The following is a 7,086-nucleotide window of genomic DNA, read 5'->3' on the forward strand; positions in this document are numbered from 1 at the left end:
ATTCTTTTAGAAATATTTTGAATGCACTTAGAGGCATTATTATTATTTAGCAAGTAAATCAATATTTTATAAAATATAATTGAATATCAAAGACCCATAAAACTCTTAATATAATTAATAAGTCCTTCTATAAATTCAATTATCTAGTTGGGTCTTGTTTTATACAGGATTCATACACACCAATTCATGTTTTTGTGAATGGCAAGTAGTTAGGTTAATGCACAAGCTGATCATTTTTATTGTGAAATTCTCTGTGTAATAGAAAGTAAAATGTTTTGAGTACACTTTAGCATTCTTCTGATAATTTGTACAGGTGTCTAACCTGTACAAATATTTAATACTGTCTAGACTATTATCTGAGACTACTTAGGATGGAGCACAAATTTATTTTATGCAGTACAAAATCCCTTGCTTAAAACAAGACTAAATTTATATTTTAGAATATAAATACAGTATAAAGTAATTTTTAGTTAATTTAATCACGTTCTTCATTGGCATAATAATCTGATAGGTTTCCTTTTAGGTTTTTTATGAATTCTGCTTGTGAATTACTAGAATGTGGAGAATTTTCAAACGGTCAAAGAATATATGATGAAATATATTTGATTTTGTTCATTTTTCAAAAAGTATATAACAATTTTTAAATGATTTTTTATCCAAGAAAACATTTATAGAAAAGATAACTTGATATGACATTAATTATACATAAAAATTTGTGGAATTTCTATTTTATTAAAAATTTGACTCTTCATAATTTTGTACTGTATTATTTTTTCTATATTAAGGTACAGCAGTTTTAAAGTAAATTTTTGTATTTTTTTCTATCTTCATATAAAGTATGTTTTCATGTTTATCACTAACAGATATATAGTATTGCCCAGGGTAAAAAAAAATTAACCAAACTTTTAATATGGATTTTCACTGGTTAATAAAAAAGAATGTAGAATTATTACCTAATACTTATCAATGTATAGTAAGAGATTTTCGGATACATGAACAATATATATCTTAATCAGTAATGATTAACATTGTTATTAAACATATTTATTTTTATATACACAACATTGAACATCTTTTTAATAGGACTTTGAACAAGAAGATAATGTCAACTTCCAATTCTTGAACATTGTTGTTCGTAGAGAAAGCAGAACGCCTCCAGTCGTAAAATAGATTAATCTTTGTCCTTGAGACATGTTTGAGTTTTGCCATGTCCATTAAGAAGAAACCAAAACTTAAACCGTATCAAATGATTATGAGGAGGACGTGGCTTTAAAATATCTCCCTTGCAATAGCCAGTGGGAGTTGCAAAGAAAACGTTGGCCAACTATGATTGTTTATTAAAGAAAACGAGGAATTTTTTATTGTGGCATCGTCACAACGCCGGGCTGCAATTTTTAATATATTTCATCTGAAACATATGCTCTCCACCTCATATTATTAGTAGTGATTTGTCCTTGTACATCATTCTTTTAACAATAGAGTCATGCCGGTCACCTGCTGCTCTTTAACTGCTTTCAGGAGAAAAGTTTTGAATTGAAATAACGTGACTTCCGGTTTGCACCAGAAGTTATACATAGTTAATCGGGCCTCTTGCCCCTAAGGTTTCCATATCTGGTCTCGGATTTCATCTATATAACTCCGTTATCGAGATTAATGAAAACAGACGGACGACAATGGGAATTTATAGGTCTACAATTTTTTCAAATTTCAGCGCAATTACAACAGTCTTGAGACAACATCGCTGCTATTTAACAGTAATTAATAGTTGAATATACTAATTGCTATAATTGGTTCAAGAAATTCAAGGATGGAGATTTCTCACTTCAAGATGAACCCTATTCAGGCAGCGATTCCGCCATTGATGACGTTCTCCTGCAACTGATAGACGATAATCCACGATTGATCTCCACAGAATAAGATTTGGGTGTTTCCATATGTAAGGCTCACGAAGTGGCTTGGATCACACAGAAAAATTAAATTTTGTTTTCTTGTGTAAAAGAAAAAACATTATTATAATTAAATATTGTAAAATCCGACTAAAAAAAGAAAGAGGAAAATAGAAAATTTTGTGTCCATAAAAGGACACGTTTGTAGAAAATTCTGAGAAAGACGTACTTCTCAAATTAAGACAAAAGAATCATGTGAGTCCTAAGATCTAGCATCTTCGATAGGGATCGAATTGTCAGTCGGTGTTGACTCATCCCGTGATCTGGGTTCCGATCTCGTTACATTTCGTAACGACAGGAGACCAATTAGAGAACGGAGGCGATCGGCATCGACCTATCGGAATGTTCAATCTGAGACCCTGAAAAACTTATCAAACCGCGTGGATCAAGGACGTAACGTTCTTGGGTCGTAGTTCATTTGCCCTATAAATTGGTGCTTTACGGAGAGATCATCGGGAGGTTTTCCGTCAACCTGGCAATAAATTTCGCCCTGGTTTCATCCGTACTCGCCGAGGTTCACTTTTTCTCCCGAGACTTTCGCCCGAATCTGTTGAAACTTTGCAAAACGTTGTAAGAAACTTTTTTGTAATAGAAACGGGTTAAAAGATGGAAAGCCTGTCTCTGAGAGTTTTTCCACTCTTACACGATAATCATAGCCGCGCGACGATCCTGACAAAGACATCCAGTCGGCTAACCTCACATATACACTCCAAAAATTGATAAAGTCTAGACTGCGAGGTTCTGTCTCATCCAACTTACAGTCGAGACTTGGCGCCAACTGACTACCATGTATTTCGCGTCCGAAGAACTATATTGTCAATATACAGTTCGATAACAATACCCATATGAGAATGACTCTTCAAAGAAAATTCCCAGTCACTCTTTGTTCACGGGATGGATTTTGATGGTCATTACTTACAAGACTGAAAGTGTAATCGTTATTATTGTAATCGTTATTATGTGTAATCGTTATTAATTGTCAATAAGGATTTTTTCAAAATGGATCCTCGAATCGAAGTCCGATTTGTCCGAGTGCGCCATGACTAGGGTTTCTCAAACGGGATCCCAGTTGTTTTTTTAACCCGGGAAATCCCGTAAATTTCTTAAAAGTTCATTTTTTTTCTTATTTTGTGTTAAGGTCCTTAAGGTTGAGGAAATTTTGCAAATAGAAAGTATAATTAACTCATAAACTGTCAGAATATTCATTTGTATTTGTTAATTTTAAGCCTGCTTATTAGTTTTTTAAATTTTTGCTTATTATGCCATGTCACAGATTGTCAATAATCAATATGTAACCTATTTGTGACAGGCCTCTGAAAATTCTTTACTTCTCTAACTTGTAATATCTGGAATAATTTTGCTTACGCTGTCTTCATTTTTAACCATGCCCAATAGCTTCAATAACTGCGTAACGCCAGGTTGTGCAAATTGGGCAAGAATACAAACAAGTACGAAGTATGTATGAAGTTTTTCTTCATAAACCTGATTATTAAAGCAAAACGAACTGCCAAATTATCAGGATATAAGCTCGATGCCGCTATTAAAGCAGCCGCAACCGAGGAAGACAAAACAAGAGTACAGTAGAGCATCGATTATCCGACCCCCGATCAACCGTCACATCGATTAACCGACCGCGTTCTAATCGGCAAATTCAAATGTCCGCTAGTGATGTGGTGCTACAATATTTGGTTATGTCTTGGCTACTTTAATATTATTTTTGTTAAATTTTTGCGTGTTTTAGCTGGAAACACTGGCTTGACCATGACAGGGAGGCCAGGATTTAAACCAGGCTTAATTTTCTATTTTTTCTTTATTTCTGTATTTATTCTTTGCAAAATAAAGAAATAATTTAATGATGATTATTATTTTTAAAAAAGTTTGTTAGGCTTAACATCGATGCAAATTCCACGCGAAGTAGGTTAAAAGCGATATACTAATATGCTTATTACATGGGATATACTAATATACTAATACACTGTATTAATATTGTATTTTTTCATACTTTTCGGTTATCCGTTTTTTCAGTTATCCGACCAACCTCAGTCCCCAATTGAGTCGGATAATCGATGCTCTACTGTACTAGAAAGCAAAAGAAGTACTACAATCTTGAAAATGAACAAGAAATCTTCTAGGCTACAGGTGAAAAAACACATAACATCTGTCTTCTCTTAAATGCATTAAACACGATTCCACTCGCATCAATTGAATCAGAAAGAACATTTTTGGTAGCAGGACTTTTCATTACTAAAATAAAAATCAGATTGAGTGATTGGATTATTGACCATCTTTGCTTTTTAAAATCTTATTATAAAAATTTACAATAATATTTTGTATTATGTTTTATTTAAAATATGAAAATTACCTTCTAACTTAGAAGTTTGATCCAAGTTCATTTTATTATTTAAATTTTCAATCCAATTTAAAGCATTTTTGTTGTTGTTGTATGCAGTTTCCAGTAAACTTTAATAAATTTTTTCTATTTGTGAAAATTTGTACGTAATTCAAAGGTAATTTTTAATATATATCTTACACAGCATTATTAATATGATTTTGAGGTTGCAAACGTATTAAATTACTTTCAAAAATTAAAAATAATTATATCATTTGATTTCAAGGTATTTTGTATATCTTAAAAATAATTAATTCTATCCCGGAAACAGTTCACTTTTATCCCGGAAACCCGGGACAAGCAAAAGACCGGAAAATGAGAAACCTAGCCATGACGTATGTGTGCGAATCGTCACAGTTAAACGATACATGCGATTTCAAATAGTTGATAGCACAATTTCTTTCGCGGTTGGAATTTAAGTATTGTCAGAGTTAGTTGCAAAATATTAAAAATGTGTTAGAAATAAATACACATATAAATGCGGTATAAATATAGAGACAGAAAATAAGTTACCACGAAATTGTAACACCACAAAATGTAGGCAATTGTTATTGTGTTACAAATAAATAAATAAATAAATAAATAAAGTAAATAAAGATCAAACAGAAAAAAGTATAGGATTGATTGTTTAAACTGGAAATCCTGTGTTGTAATCGTTTATCTAACTCCATTGCTTATTTTCAACTTAGGTTAAAATCATCGTAAAATCGAATATGTCCATTTTACGAAGAATTGAAATACAACATGCCTTAATCCAGTGGTTTCCAACCTGTGGGGCGCCCCCCCCCCTAGGGGGCCGCGAGACTGTTGCAAGGGAGGCATGCAGCTGTTTCCAAAATATCATTTTCGAATACAAACCAAAAAATGTCGAATAGGTGTCAAAAAAATGAATCAGCAAAATAGGTATACGTAATCCACAATCCTCGCCGCGAATTTTTCGGGTACAAATGCTAAAACATCCATCCATACTCTTGCTGGAACGAAAACATCTCGCTTTCGCGTTTGGAGCCGAGTGCTGGCGGGGCGAGGAAACAAAAGACAAGCACTCGGAACATCCCGGGTATTCTCGTGCTTACTCGCGCCAAACTTCAGTAAACAGAAGCATCTGTTTTTTTTTCTGTTGTCTATGAACAGAATTAGTTCGTTAGTAGTGCTTGCGATAACCACGTTGATATATAGAATGAAACACTTTGCTTTGGTAACTTCTAAATTAATATTGAGGTAAATTTCATAACTGTTATAATAGTACATTATTTTCAGTACATTTAAAATTATTATTTCTTATAATAAATAATTATTTTTTATGTATATTTTTACATAATATTGTATATTATTTTGTAGCCCATTAAATAAATTATAATATCAGTTGAGTATTTATGAAATTAGATTGTTAGAAAAATTAAGGGGGCGCAACAATTTTTTTAAGGGGGGCGCAGGTACAAAAAGGTTGGAAACCACTGCCTTAATCTGAAATTTGAGGTTTTACTATATTTTGTATATCCAGTAATTTAGTGTGAGAGATAAGCAATGCATGAAAATATTTTTCTGGAAACAGCATAGAATTGCATTTTGGGAAAAGGACTAGATCAGTTGCGAACCACTTGATGCATGCATGCAGACCACCAGTGGTCTAGGCAGTATTCCTTTCGAGAACCACTTCTCTAGATGGTTTCCCTTAATTTCTTAATACTGTATACAAAACAGACAATAGATAGTCTACACTATCAAAAATATACAGTCGAGTCCGCATAAGTCGACATCCCAATGGGAAGTTGAAATGTGTCGAGTTATCCGATGTGACGACTAAAGCGAAGTTAGAAAAAAAAACCACAAAACTACAATCAAGAAAATACAGTAGTGCGTTATACAGTGGTATACAATACATTGTGTCCTTCATTTACAATTACTCTGTAGATGAAAAACTGAAAAATTCGTTTAGTGTTGTTTGTTTTGAGCATTTAATTGTCTCGACTTTCTTTTTCAATGATCACGAACGCCTTGAAAACATCATCTTCGCAATTGTCAATCGTTGGCAAGTAACGTCTAAGGATTCTTAATGCCTCTAGCGTGAGAAAATGCAAAATTGAATTCTGGTGTGACGTTGATGTAGATTCAGTGGCGTAGCGTAGTGGGGGCGGCAGGAGCGGCCCGCCCCGGGCGGCACTTTTTGGGGGCGGAAAAATTTTACAATAAATGATAATAATATCTTGTAAAAATCTGAACCTGTACAATACACAATAATGGTGATTGTTTTTGCTGAAAAGTTCTTTAGAATTAGTGTATATTGTCGTTTTTTAAATTGAGATACCTAAATAAGGGGGAGGCGAAATTTTCTTCCGCCCCGGGCGGCTGACACTCAGGCTACGCCACTGTGTAGATTGTATATTTTCTTTTTGTTTATCTGTTATTATTTTATACATAAAAATACATAAAATGTTAAAGCATTTTAATTTATATTAATTATATATTAATAAATAAATCGACTCCCCTCCTGAAAAAATTGAGTTCGCACCACACGTGCGGAGTGAATTCATTTTTTCAGGAGGGGGTGACGACTTATCGGAGTGTGGGACAGCAAAAGTATGTCGACTTAACCAGTGGTAACGAGTTAAACGGAATCGAGTAAACCGGAGTTTTTTTTAACATTAATGCCTATGTAAGTCGGCCGGGACCACAGAAAAGTGACTACTTAACCGAGGGTGTCGAGTTATCCGGGTGACGACTTATGCGGTCTCGAATGTATGTACTGTA

The sequence above is a fragment of the Centruroides vittatus genome, unplaced genomic scaffold (genome assembly GCF_030686945.1).
Source record: "Centruroides vittatus isolate TY-2023 unplaced genomic scaffold, ASM3068694v2 scaffold_386, whole genome shotgun sequence".
In the NCBI taxonomy this organism is placed as follows: domain Eukaryota; kingdom Metazoa; phylum Arthropoda; class Arachnida; order Scorpiones; family Buthidae; genus Centruroides; species Centruroides vittatus.